Source organism: Castanea sativa, chromosome 6, assembly GCF_040712315.1.
Source record: "Castanea sativa cultivar Marrone di Chiusa Pesio chromosome 6, ASM4071231v1".
Lineage (NCBI taxonomy): Eukaryota > Viridiplantae > Streptophyta > Magnoliopsida > Fagales > Fagaceae > Castanea > Castanea sativa.
In genome coordinates this window covers 11,717,709-11,730,791 of record NC_134018.1, presented here as the reverse complement: position 1 = coordinate 11,730,791, position 13,083 = coordinate 11,717,709, and the positions used below count along the sequence as shown (strand labels likewise).

Here is a 13,083-nt window from a genome sequence, read left to right as displayed (position 1 = left end):
ACAAGCACAACAACAACACACAGGGAGAGTCAGAGATACAGAGCAAAAAAAAAAAAAGAGTTTGGGATATTGGATGTGAAGACTCTGAAGCTTTAAAAAAGAAAAACAATAAAAGAAATGGTTCAAGTTCTTCTTCAGTCATCACCACTACTCCTCCAATGTTGTTCCTTTTCTTCTCGTCCCATTCCTAGGTAATCATCTAACAGTTTTGGCTTTAAAAAATTGCAACTTTCATGCTCTAAACTTATCTTCTTCCTGGTTTCTTTGTTAATTTTATACTTTTCTTTTCTGGGTTGTTTTTATTTTTATGTGCTTTGTTCATGTAAGAGAGGAGAGATTGTGAAATTGGATATGAGGAAATTAGAGAAACAGAGAGAATTTGTGAAAATAAATCAAATTTGATTACAAATTTACAATGAAGATACATAGGTTGAAGGCTGTAAACTCTACACTCTTATGGTTAGGAATGGTGCAATGTCAAATGGGTAGACATCTTTTTTTTTTTGAATCTGTTTTAGTAAATGTGGGAAAATGTTTGGGGTATTGATGATCAATACTACGTATGGACTATGTTTCAATGCTGTTTTTTTTTTTTTTTCCCAGTCTCAATTTTTAGGAATTTTTGTGTGGAAACAGTTAATGATGGCTTGTGAATCTTCTGATTTTTATGTAAGTGGAATAGGTTGAAGGTAGTTAAGAATTTGGTGGACCAGATTTTGATATCCGGGTAGGACTAGGACACAATCAATGGTGACAAGTCAAATGTGATTGATATTTGGAGTGCACCATCTATGAGGCACTTAAAGGCGTGAAGTTTTCACATAAATTTTGGGTGTACTCCATGCTTTTACTTGTAATTCCCATGTGACAATGAAGAACTCCAACAGGCCAACCATGATGTTTTCCCATCTTTATGTAGTTCCAAGTACATAATTACATGTATTGTCTCTCCACCTTCTGATTCATGAACAATTAGTATATATATACTCTATTTCTTTTCCATAAAATTTACAGAAACGACAATATTTTGCTGCCCAAACAGGGCGATGGGAGGAAAAATAATGTCCAAGTTCTCTTCTGAGCAAACTTTATCAAGTAAGCTTGTGACCAAACATGTATTATCTAGGCTTGCTGCTTCGCTAATATTTCTATCTCAGACAAACCAGGTTAGTAAACAAGGTCCTGTATGCGCTAGCATTGAATGATTGGAATTTTGATGCAGAGTTCCTAACTTTAAATGAAGTCCTATATTTCCTTCGCTACTTGGTATGTAATAAGTTGCTATGCACAGAAGATAGGCATAGAGAGAGGGACCGAACTATTGTCATGGTCTCCATATTACAAAGATTATGGGCCAAAATTTACTTATGGTAACAATAGTTTTAGCCCTGCCCTTCCAAATATACTCAGAAGCTTGTTAAAAAGAGATGGTCTGGCTTCACGTTTGGTTTAAGTGCTGATTTTATTGGTATTATTCTGTACTGTTTTCATATAAACCTTAAAATTTGAAGATGTTCTAGTTGGGTTGATTCTATAATGATAGGGAATCTCATACCAGATTAGATGGGCTAGTGAAGTTGCAAGAGCTAGAGATACAAGATTATTGCAATAAACTAGGCAGATGTCTCCATATGATGAACGTGTTCTGATTCTATATTGGCCTATTTTTCGTGGGCAGGTTATTGCGGCAGATCTATCTTATCACCCCAATATCTGCCAGCTTGCTAGTGCACCAGATGGTACATTAAACCTCCCACTTGGTCTGATGAAAGAAGTGGGAGGCTAATGATGATGAGAGGTATGACGTCCAAGGATTTCAACCCCCTTAGATATTCTGGAAGATGGTTTGAGGTTGCTTCACTCAAACGTGGATTTGCTGGACAAGGTCAAGAAGACTGTCACTGCACTCAGGTATGCTAAGAATATATATGATAGTGACTTGCATTGAAGACATCTATCTATCGAGATAGTGGTTTGCATGACAAAGTTAAGCCTATTTTCTTCCCCACTTTGGTGCATTTTAAATTGGCCCTTCATATCCAAATTTATCATTGTATGAAAGCATAAAAGACATGTAAAACAATCTCCAACTTCCTGGTTGACAAAAGAAATGTTGGGCTATAGCTAGTTCAAGTGGCAACCACTTGTTCATCCAGTGCAGTTCAGAGATTCATGTTGTGGATGATGCAATAAAAGAGTTGTATTGGAATCCAAAATATCTATCTATATTCTGGTCTCTAAAATATATAGGGATATTTCTTTGTCCTATTTATATAAAATAAAAAATAAAAAAAACCCTACACTGGTGTTTCAGTCAATACTTTATGCCTACAAATTTCAGGTGCTAAATATACTTATTTATCAAATTACAGGGTGTATATACATTTGATATGGTGTCACCCTCTATCCAAGTTGATACCTTTTGTGTTCATGGGGGCCCCAATGGGTATATTACTGGCATTAAGGGAAAGGTTCAGTGCCTTCCAGAGGATAATTTGGAGAAAAATGAAACTGAGCTAGAAAAGCTGGAGATGATAAAAGAGAAATGTTATCTTCGTTTTCCATCACTACCATTTATCCCCAAGGAGCCTTATGATGTGATTGCTACTGATTATGACAACTTTGCTCTTGTTTCAGGAGCAAAAGGCAGAAGCTTTATTCAGGTAATTATATATTAGGACAAGACAATGTCTAGAACTTGTTAGTCATGTTTATTTGTCAAGTATCACATTGTTGTCACTTCGTTCATAGTCAGTCGAATCTTTTTTTTAGTATGAAGGTTACAAGAGTAGTTGATGTAAATTTGTAGAGGGAAAACTCTGATGAGAATGTTGAGCGATTTCAACTATTGCCATTTGTATTACTGGACTATGATAACTTTAGAATAGAATTGAGTAGCAAACATGTCAACTTGATGTATTCTAATGGATGTAATCAGTAATTTGTTTCAGAACTGTCCTTAGGTAATTTGTCTTTCTTTTTGATCATCCAAATTTCAATAAAGTATACTCATTGATTTTAGAGTGTGATCTCATAATATTTATGACCAATATGTTAATAAATGTTGTTGGCATCCAATATTGAAAATCTCCTTATTTGAAGTTTATTCTTTGGTATCAATATTTTTCAGATCTACTCAAGGACACCTGACCCTGGACCTGAATTCATTGAGAAGTACAAAACTTATTTGGAAAACTTTGGGTATGATCCACGTAAAATCGAGGATACTCCACAAGACTGTGAAGTAATGTCAAATGGTCAGTAGCTGCAATGATGTCAATGTCTAAAATGCAACAGGCTCTAACAAACCAATTTCCTGACCTAGAATTGAAGGGCCCTGTTGAATTTAATCCATTTACAAGTGTATTTGATACTTTGAAGAAGCTCCTTGAGCTATATTTTATGTAGTACTGAGTTCAAACAAATTGTGGTGTTCTTTTATACTTTACACAGACGATAGAATACACCAGATTCTTTTTCCTATAAATCTTAATTGTTCAATATATTTTTTTGATAACTGCTTGCAAAATACAAACACTTGTACAGTATTGAAAGAACGGATTTATGATCAGTTCAATATAAGATTAACTGCTTGCAAAATGCATGTTGCTTTACATATGGTGGTCGGTGCCAGAAAAATTCAGGCTTTAGTAATGCATGAACTACCTCAGACCAAAACTGTCCATAAAACCTGACATTTTTTAGCAGAACTTTACCTGAAACTTCAATGTCATGTGGTTACATCATACATGCACACACACACGGTGGCTCCGTTTCATATTTCAGGGCTCTAAAATTTATTTCTGAAAATCATTGCTTTAGGGATTTACTTGAATGTGACAAAATTATTATAAGCTCTACTTTTGGGTCATTAATAATTGCTAATGTCTCCTTGTCTTGTTTGGACATAGTTGTTTGAGATCTCGTAAAACCAATCAATTAGAGTCTATGCCTCTAAAGTAGGAGAAAGTATCTCTTGTTACATCTTTTTATCATCACATGGTATTTACTCATAGCTTGTTACAAGACTACTGACTTGATATGTATTTAACAAGAGTTACTTTCTCCCAAATTAGAGCAACAAATGATAAAACAAGTCTATTACTTTAATCCAATATCAAACCATTCAAAGTTCACATGTATATTGTGTGATAGGGGAATAATACAACTTTGACATGATATAGTTTCATTTTTAAATGCCATTAGCCTTTTAGAAATGTGTAAGTGTATAACACCTTCAGAAGGATATTTAAATGCTCTTATAAATAAAATCTAAAATTAGGTAATTTTATTGCACTATTAGCTGAGATATTGAAGGATACCAAAATCTATATATTACTAAGGATAAAATTTCGGTACAAAACTTTAGGTACTGTTTCTTAGGTTTCTCTCTTAAGATTCAGCCATATGGCTACTTAACTAAAACATACACATCCACTTCCATTTTATGAAAAAAAAAATTCACATGGCAGAATCTTAATAAGAGAATTTAAGTACTGTACTTAAGTCTTGTTCTAATACTAAAAGTTGAAGCGTAATATTTAATGTTGTTACGTTTATGTTAAGCTACATCAGCAGTCATGTCATTTTTATCATCTTTTCTGAATTTGTCTTACAATTTTAAAATAATTTTTATCAATTTTAAAATACTAATAAATATAAAATAATTCTTAGCCCTATCTCCACCATAAAGCCCACTTCTTATAACTTTAATTCCACCATAAAAGCTCAAACCCAAAGCCTTTTCAACCAAAACCCTTTGTGAAACCCTTTGTTTTCATGGTTTCAACTTTTTGTTTTTCCTTTTCTTTTGTTGCATGGTTTCAAATTCCTAGCTCCTCGCGTTTTGTTTCACCATTTCAAATTTGGTTCCGTCCCCTTCCTCACCTTCTGTTCTACGGTTTCACATTTAGTTCACACTAGCCTCTCTCCCTTCTAACGGCAGCCTCTCTGTCTTCCTCTCTTCACAGTATATAAATACTGACAGATGCTACATGAATTAGTTGAAGTATCTCTAAATCCTAGTTTCTTTTGTGCTCTATTCTTTTGCTTGATGTTGTTTTTTTTTTTTTTTTTTTTTTTTTTCATTTTTACATTTTGTTACTTCTTCTTTCGTGTTGTGATGTGGATAATTGTTATATTGAATTTACTTTGTAAATCATTTTTCTTAGGGTGTTGAAATTTTGAGAGGCCAGCCCCATCACCCTTAAAGTGTTCAACGAAATGCTTGAGCCAAACGAAAAAGGGGCTTTGACTAAAGGAACTCTCGCTTGTTAGTCAAGTAATAATGGACTAGGAAAGGTAACATGTCATAGCATGTTTTTTATTTTTAAAATGACACATGTTTTTCATTTTGATCATCAAATACACACACGCGCACACACACACACAAGTTTCTTGCTTATTATCTTACATAATTGTGTACTTTTGTTAACCGTATAATGTTATAGATTGATTTAATTCAATATACATTTATTTCTTATTAATTCCATGGTTTTAAAAACCGGTACAGTCAAAGAACTGAAATAGAGAGTGATTCTCAGTTTTATGGTTGGGCCGAGGTCGGACTGATAGTCAAACTGATAGTGTCATGAATAATTAATTAATAATTATAAAATATAAATAAATAATTTTATAACTAATCATTTTAACTAAAAAATTAAATTAAATAATAGTAAAACAATAAACCTTAACTTTAATTTATATATTAGACCGCCAACCTCAAGCCCACTACAAAAAGTATTTTAGTTATTTTTTTCATTTTTCAAATAACAAAAAGTCGCCGGTGAGTAGCAATATCATTGCCAAGTTGATATTTCTTTCCCACCACATATCCTACCTTGACATGTTGATACTCCACCCACCACATATTTTGAAATCTAGTTTCTTCTTTTACTTTTTTCTAATTTTTCATCTCTCTCTCTCTCTCATCAATATATGTGCATGTGCAAGTTTGCAAGAGCAGCAAGCAAAGCTCTTAAACTGAAGCTGACAGATTGTACCTGCATCTCTTTGGTTTGGGCTTCCTCAGTTCTTCCTCAACTGTGTCAACTTATAAATAGTAAATCTGATGTTTTTGGTGTCAATGTGGGCGTCTTAGGCTTCACAGCTTTAGACTTGACAGCATCTTCAAAGTCAAAATCTCCCTTCTTAAATTTGAAATAAAATCTCTTATCTTTTTTTTTTTTTTTTTTTTTTTTTAAACATAGTGTCTGAAGTGTTAATGAGAAAAGTACCTTAAAATCAATTGTACCGTCCCGGTTTCCGATTTTTCGGTTAAATCGGCAATTTTTCTGTTTTTTTCTTAATTTTCGGTTTTTAATAATAACTGGACCGAATTAAAATCCAGTTGAATTGGTTGAATTGGTCGAACTAGCCGGTCCAATTTGATTTTTTTAAACCACTAGGCAAATCAGCCGGTTCAATCCGGTTTTTAACCAAAATTAATTGCCTATTTTTCTATTTGTTTAAAGGGATTGTATTTGTAGTTTGTGGCAAAAAAAAGATATTGAAATTTGGTCAACACAAGTTCTCACTCACTTAAGGCATCTGTAAGTGCACAAATGTACCCGGACCCAAAAACAAGTGTTGGGCTCAGGCCCAATGAGCCTTATACAATAAAATTTGTAGAGTATGGATTAATAATCTAGGCTCGGGATGTTGGAAGTTAGGCTAGAGTGCCACAATCTGTGCAAACAATAAACGGATATGACAAAGAGACCTCCTCGGATGTAAGTTGAGGACAACTTGTATAAATGTTCTCTTTCTAGGACAAAGTTTACAATTCTTAGTTTCTATTTTTTTCTCAGCAGAAAGTCCAGCCCCCCTTCTCTCCTTCCTCTCTCTTCTCCTTATATGCTTCTTATCCTTCACTGGTTCATTCACGTGTCATACAAATCTTTCCCTTAAATACTTGTCCCATCCACCGCCTTCTTGAAGTCTTCAAACAATAACAAAAAGGCTGAATTCTACTGTTTAAAGGTCATTTCCCCATTAATGCGGTCAAGGAGGTAGATGCAGGGTCTTTAATGTGGTGGTAGCAGCTTTTTTCTCAGATATTTCTCACACATCCTTGCTTCTAAAGGGTACTTGGATCACCCCCTTACCCATCAGTTTTCCTAGAATCCTACCTCTAACCCCTTTAGCAAGTCCTGGGGTCATTACTAGGCCCGTCCGAGGAGACATTCCTCCTCGGACAACTTCTCGGACCTTTGCAGTGCAGACTAACTTGTGGGCCTATAGGCCTTGATCAAAACAAATTGGTACTAGCCAACGAGGCCTAAAGCCCAAATGTTTATTCAAGAGCTTTTACCCCCCACAGCATCTAAATCAGATTGGATAATGAGTTTCAAAAAAAAAAATATTATTATTTTCTTCCTATCAAGAATTCCCTCTACATGTGAAAAAGATCAATGAAAAGCTGTTTTTTGTTTTCTGAATACATACACAGAAAAAAAAGAAAAGAAAGAAAATAGTGCGAGTCAGAAATAATTTTTGATTTTTTTTAATATAAACTCTGTGATTGTAATTGTTGTTTTTAAGCCAATTGGGATCTTAGTATATCTGGGTCTCCTTTGCTTCAACCATTGTTGTAGGTTCTTGATTTATTTTTGACGAATCTTTCTTCTGCTATTTGATTTTCATAAATTCCTCCACTGTGGAATTTGAGAAGCTGCTTAATGCTTTGTTAGCGCACTTTGATTCATTGTTTATTTTTTTGCTCACAATTTAAATGTGGTTGTTGGTTTTTGAACAACTTATATGGTTAGTATTTGTATTGGTATTCTTAAATTGTTGTTTTTGGTTATGATTCTGTTGTGGTTGTGTTTTGTATATGGATTTTTCCTTAATTAAATTTGTATGGCTATATACTTGATTGGTAGATTGGTTTAGAATTGATATTGTTTCAATGATGTCCAGTGGTTATTTGACTTATTAGTTATATTTAGGATGTTGCTAGCTAATTGTCATTTAAGCCAAATTTAAGTTTAATATTATAATTTTCCTCTACATTTTATAGATGCAGCACAGTAAATATATGTAAGCCTAATTTGTAGACTTTGTCCAATCCCCTAATGTCTTAATTATTCAAAAGAGGGTAAGTCAAATGCGTCTGTCAGGAATGGTTCTTTACATAATTTTATATGTTGTTATAGTGATTTTACTCTTTAAGTTTTAGAATTTTTAGACAAATTTTGCAGCAGGTGTTTTGGGTCAATAACCAGTATAGGTTAGGGTGTGGAGAAGAAAATTGATGGATTTGATGCTGTGTGTTAGGGTAAAGGATAAGGTTTAATTGGAGTTATAGGTTGAAGTTGCTACATTTGCAATCTAAAAATTGCAGGTCTCAGGTTAAGGGAAATCTCACATGTTTTGAGATATTAAATGGGGATAGAATTAGGGATGGTGAGGGAAAGTAGTAGGTATTGGGTATGGAGTGGCGTTGAGACTAAATTTTAGGCTGCTTCATTTATATGGTAGGGGTGGGGGATGAACCAGATTAATTTATAACATCAATATTTATCAAAAAGAATGTGATAAGCTATAGTTGTTGAGATAACCTTGAATGATAAGTCTCTGCACAATTTCTAATTGGGCTTGAAAAACAATATTGAATGATAACTATTTAGAGAACTTCGAAGAAGGCTAAGGCTAATGATGATTGCTAGGACATAAAGATCGTGGGCAGTGCAAACATTGAAGCAAAGGAAGCCATCACTGATGATAGAATCAATTTCATTATTGTGAATTAACTATAATAAATGTGTCCTAAAAGGGAGGGTGAGAATGAGAGGAGGAGGAATATGAGAAGAATGTGAGGGGCTTCATTTAAGGCATACGGGTCTTAGAAAGTGCTGGTGTGAACTAAATGCTATGTGGCAAAAGATCACTTGTACCTGTTATGATACTGCAGTTTGCATGTTATGCTAAGCGACAAGTTCTATATGTGATTTTTGCATTGGAGAACATGAGGATGAATTGTCTTTTATCTGTTTTCCTTTTGACATAGTTGCTGCAGTAGACATAAATTAATCAATAAGTTTCAAGATATAAAACTTTTGAACTTGTGATTGGTGCATAAGAAAAGCAATGTTAGCGGTAACTTTACATAAATTTGATATTTCTCCGATCACAACTTTTTACCTTAGCAAAGTGTGAAAAAGATTGTGTCCTTAACATTGTTTAATTTGACAACTTTTCAAGTGCATGACATTATTTTTTGAACATTACATATGATATCTTCCCCGTGCATCACATAGGTTAGCGATTAGTTCTAATAAAGTTTTAATTTGGAGACTCATGTTTGTCTATCAGAGGTGGTAATTGGTTGGGTTGGCTGGATTGGATGGGTTTTGAATTAGATCATAAATAAGTTAAGTATATAATTACACTATTTCTCATTTATCCATTTACCAATTTAAATATATAGTATATAAACCTTACCCAACCCATTTAATCTCATAGATTCAGATTTTAGTGGTAATAACTTGTAAACCTAATATTGGGATACCTCAGTAATTTTACAAAACCAGTGAGATACAATCATAAAGAAAGTATTGGAAATAGATTTATCCCACACTTTTTCCGGATCCAAACAGGGCCCTATTAGATTAATTCTCGATACACTTTCAATTTTTCACTTTTCAGCTTCGTTTCCACTTTCTCCTTTGTTAAGCCACTCTCTTTTAGTATTTGTATTTTTCTCAAGTTTTTTTTATACACTTTTGTATTCTAATGTCCAAAGTTTCTACTATTGACCACGTTAACCACCCCCATTAAGCTCATGAGTACATTAGGCTCTTCCTCCCAGGCCAATTGTGTAATTTTAGTAATTGGATAATTTTCATTTTTCATTTCCATTGAAGATCTGAGCGTCGAAAGTATGAGAGTTTTGTTGTTATTTTCAGTTTTATGTACAAGCTAGTCATTGGAGTTGAAGGTGAAGCAGTTGAAGGAGGAGAGGAGCTTGAAGGAGGAAACATAGACTATTGATCTGATGAAGGATTGAAGACAGACTATTAATTGTGAAAATCACTAAGGGACTATTTTGATTTGGTTGTAAATATGTGAATATACATATTTAGATCAACAAAATTCTCTCATTCTTGTTCAAAATTGTCAATCTCCTGTTATAACATTTTTTTTAAAAAAAAAATTGTCAATCTCCTTTGTTTAGATCTGTATATGTTGGATTTCATGAGTTTTATTTATTTAGTTATTTATTTTTTAAAATCTTGGGTTGATTACTAATATTAGCATAGGTGAAAAAAGAAGATGGGTAGCCAACTAATTTACCCATTAATTCCCAAGGGCACCCAATAAATCTTTACCTATTTAACCAATTTTTCCTTAATTGGGTGGTTAAGATTTACTTAGAATATAGGCGGATCTTTAATGGGTTTTGGTTCATTTTTGCCACCCTAATGAAGGTGAATGTCCACCCATTGTAGTCGAGGGTCATTCTACAGTACCCACTGTTTATTTTGGTTGGTACCGTACCCCCATAAATCATGACCATTGATTTTATTTGTTTTAATCCTGATCGTTTATTTATTTCTAATGTAATACCAGTAACTGATCAGCGGGTAACGTATAAAAAAAAAAAAAATGTGGAAGAAAAAAATAGCAGCTCCTTTCGGACTTCTCTCTTGCGTTCTCTCTCTCTCTCTCTCTCTCGTTTTGTGTTCACAGAAAAATCAAAGGGACTATTTTTTTTTCTCTTTTGTTCTATCTTTCAAATTGCTCTCTTGCTTTCAAATCAATATCTTGGGTGAATCTCCTATTGGAATCTGAATGTTTGGTCTCTCTTTTCTTAGACCAAAATAGCTTTGTGAAAGGTGAGGATCAAAAAGACAAAACCCTAATTAATGCAAGTTGTGAAATCTTCGATTTCAACCGATCACTGCTCTCTCTCTCTGATCTCTCTCTCTCACAATTTGATAGGATCAAACACTCATCGTGCTTCAATTGGGTACTTTCAGATAATGTTTTCAAATTTCGTTAGTGTTCTTAAGCAACTTATTACGATAGAGATAAAGGGTGGTAACAGAAGAAACTATGATAATCCGCTTATCTGACTCTTTTTTGGGGTTGGGATTGATAAATATTGATTTTTGGAACTTAGAGACATCTTTTCATTGAAAAGCATCTATTCAAACTATCAGTCATCTTGAAATAAAGATCAGTAAATTATCACTTAATTCAGAAATAAAGATAGGTAAATTATCTTCATGACAGATTTAAAAAAAAAAATTATAATGATTTATTTTCATTATATAATTTTTTTTGTTTGTTTTATTTTTTAGTTTTTTATTTTTCGTTTTTCAAACATGCTTGATTTTTGGTAATACAAGTGGAGCTATGAGAAGGAGAAAATTAAAGCATAAACTGTGGAGTGCTGTTGGTTGGAGTACTAGTTACGCGTCGGATAATTGTTTTCTGCAGAAAGAGAATCTGGTCGTTCTTATCTATTGATTGAATTCCTTTTGAAAAGGGAATATTGCATCTTCATTGTGGAACTTCCAATTCTAATCATTGTAGAAGATACATTTATTCCATATGATCAATTTTTTAATAGCTTGATAGAATGAAATTGTGCAGGTTCTATACAGACAAAAGTTATATGTTTTCACCATATATGCAAGTGAAATGTGCAATTTATATATGCATTGTTTAAATTGCACTAGCAAGCCTGTGTAGAGCTGTTATATGATATGGTTTGCATCGTACGGTTCTCATCAAGATTTTGTCACCCTTCTTCTAAAGTGACAAGAATAAATTAAGTGATAAAAATTGGCTCATTGGGGCCTAATTTCTATTTGATAGAGTTTACTCTCCACTTGGAAATCAAGCTTTCTTGCACGCTAAAGTCATATATAATTTGCCTTATCTTATCCCTTTCCCCTATATATATATATATGTGTGTGTGTGTGTGTGTGTGTGTGTGTGTGTGTGTGTAGGGGTGTCAATTCGTGTTCGCGTGTCGGGTTCGTGTCGTGTCAAGTCATGAGTATTCGACTACATAGGTCAACACTAATCCGACCTGTTTATTAAACGGGTCAAGATTTCTCAACCCTAACACGACCCATTTATTAAACGGGTCAGTCGTGTCGACCTGTTTATCAGATTTTATCAAAATGAAAAATAAAAATTAATGAAAAAACAAACAAATAAATATTTTTAATATAAAATTCAGAACTAACGAGTAACTGCATCACAAATAATCATTCAAAATTAAAGCATATCCCAATATCACAAATAATCAATCACAATATGTCAAAGAAAATAAATCACAACAACTAATAAGTTTATATACCTAGAATTTGAAGGGTATATTGGTAAAATATCATTTAATTAAACGGGTCAGACGGGTCAAACAGGTTCTATGTGTTCAACACTAACCCAACCCATTTATTAAACGGGTTAGTCGTGTCAACCCGAATATGACACGAACCCGTTAAGCCTCAACCCATAACCTGCTAATTTCGTGTCGTGTCGTGTCGAGTTCGCGGGTCGTGTCAAATTTTGCCACCCCTATGTGTGTGTGTGTGTGTGTGTGTTTTTTTTTCAAAAAAAAAAAAAGCCATATATAATTTGCAGAAAGCAGAACCAGGGCTACAGAGGAGAGAGAGAGAGAATAATATAACGTTAAAAAATAAGTAGCAATGCGCTACACAAGTGTTAAAAGTAGGAGTTTATTGTAGCCAAGTTGTAAGTTTTTTTTTTAGTTTAAAAACCCGAATATAGAGTGTTAATTTGGTGTTTGGGTTGCAAAAATAGCATTTGGGAATTTTAGCTCACCCAATACTAATGCTCTCATTGTGGGTTTAAATGGACACCTAGTGTTTATTTGATATTATGTGGTTTACATGAAATTATTTATTTTATTTTGAAAGAAATGTTACATTCATAATGTTTTCACAATAATTTTGCAACAAATCCTAATTGAAAAATTGTAATTGATTTTAATTTGGGCTTACTATTGATTGAATATGTTCTTTGTTTGCGAGGTAGGTCGGACTTTTTTGTTTTCAGTCATCTGTTCATTATACATGTCGGTGGAATCTGTTTCAAATGTTCAAC

The 13,083-nt window shown here is 33.5% G+C and overlaps 1 pseudogene; it reads left to right on the top strand.

Moving 5' to 3' along the window:
- On the top strand, positions 1-3,487 carry LOC142638349 (chloroplastic lipocalin-like; annotated as a pseudogene).
- Positions 3,488-13,083: the final 9,596 nt, after the last annotated feature.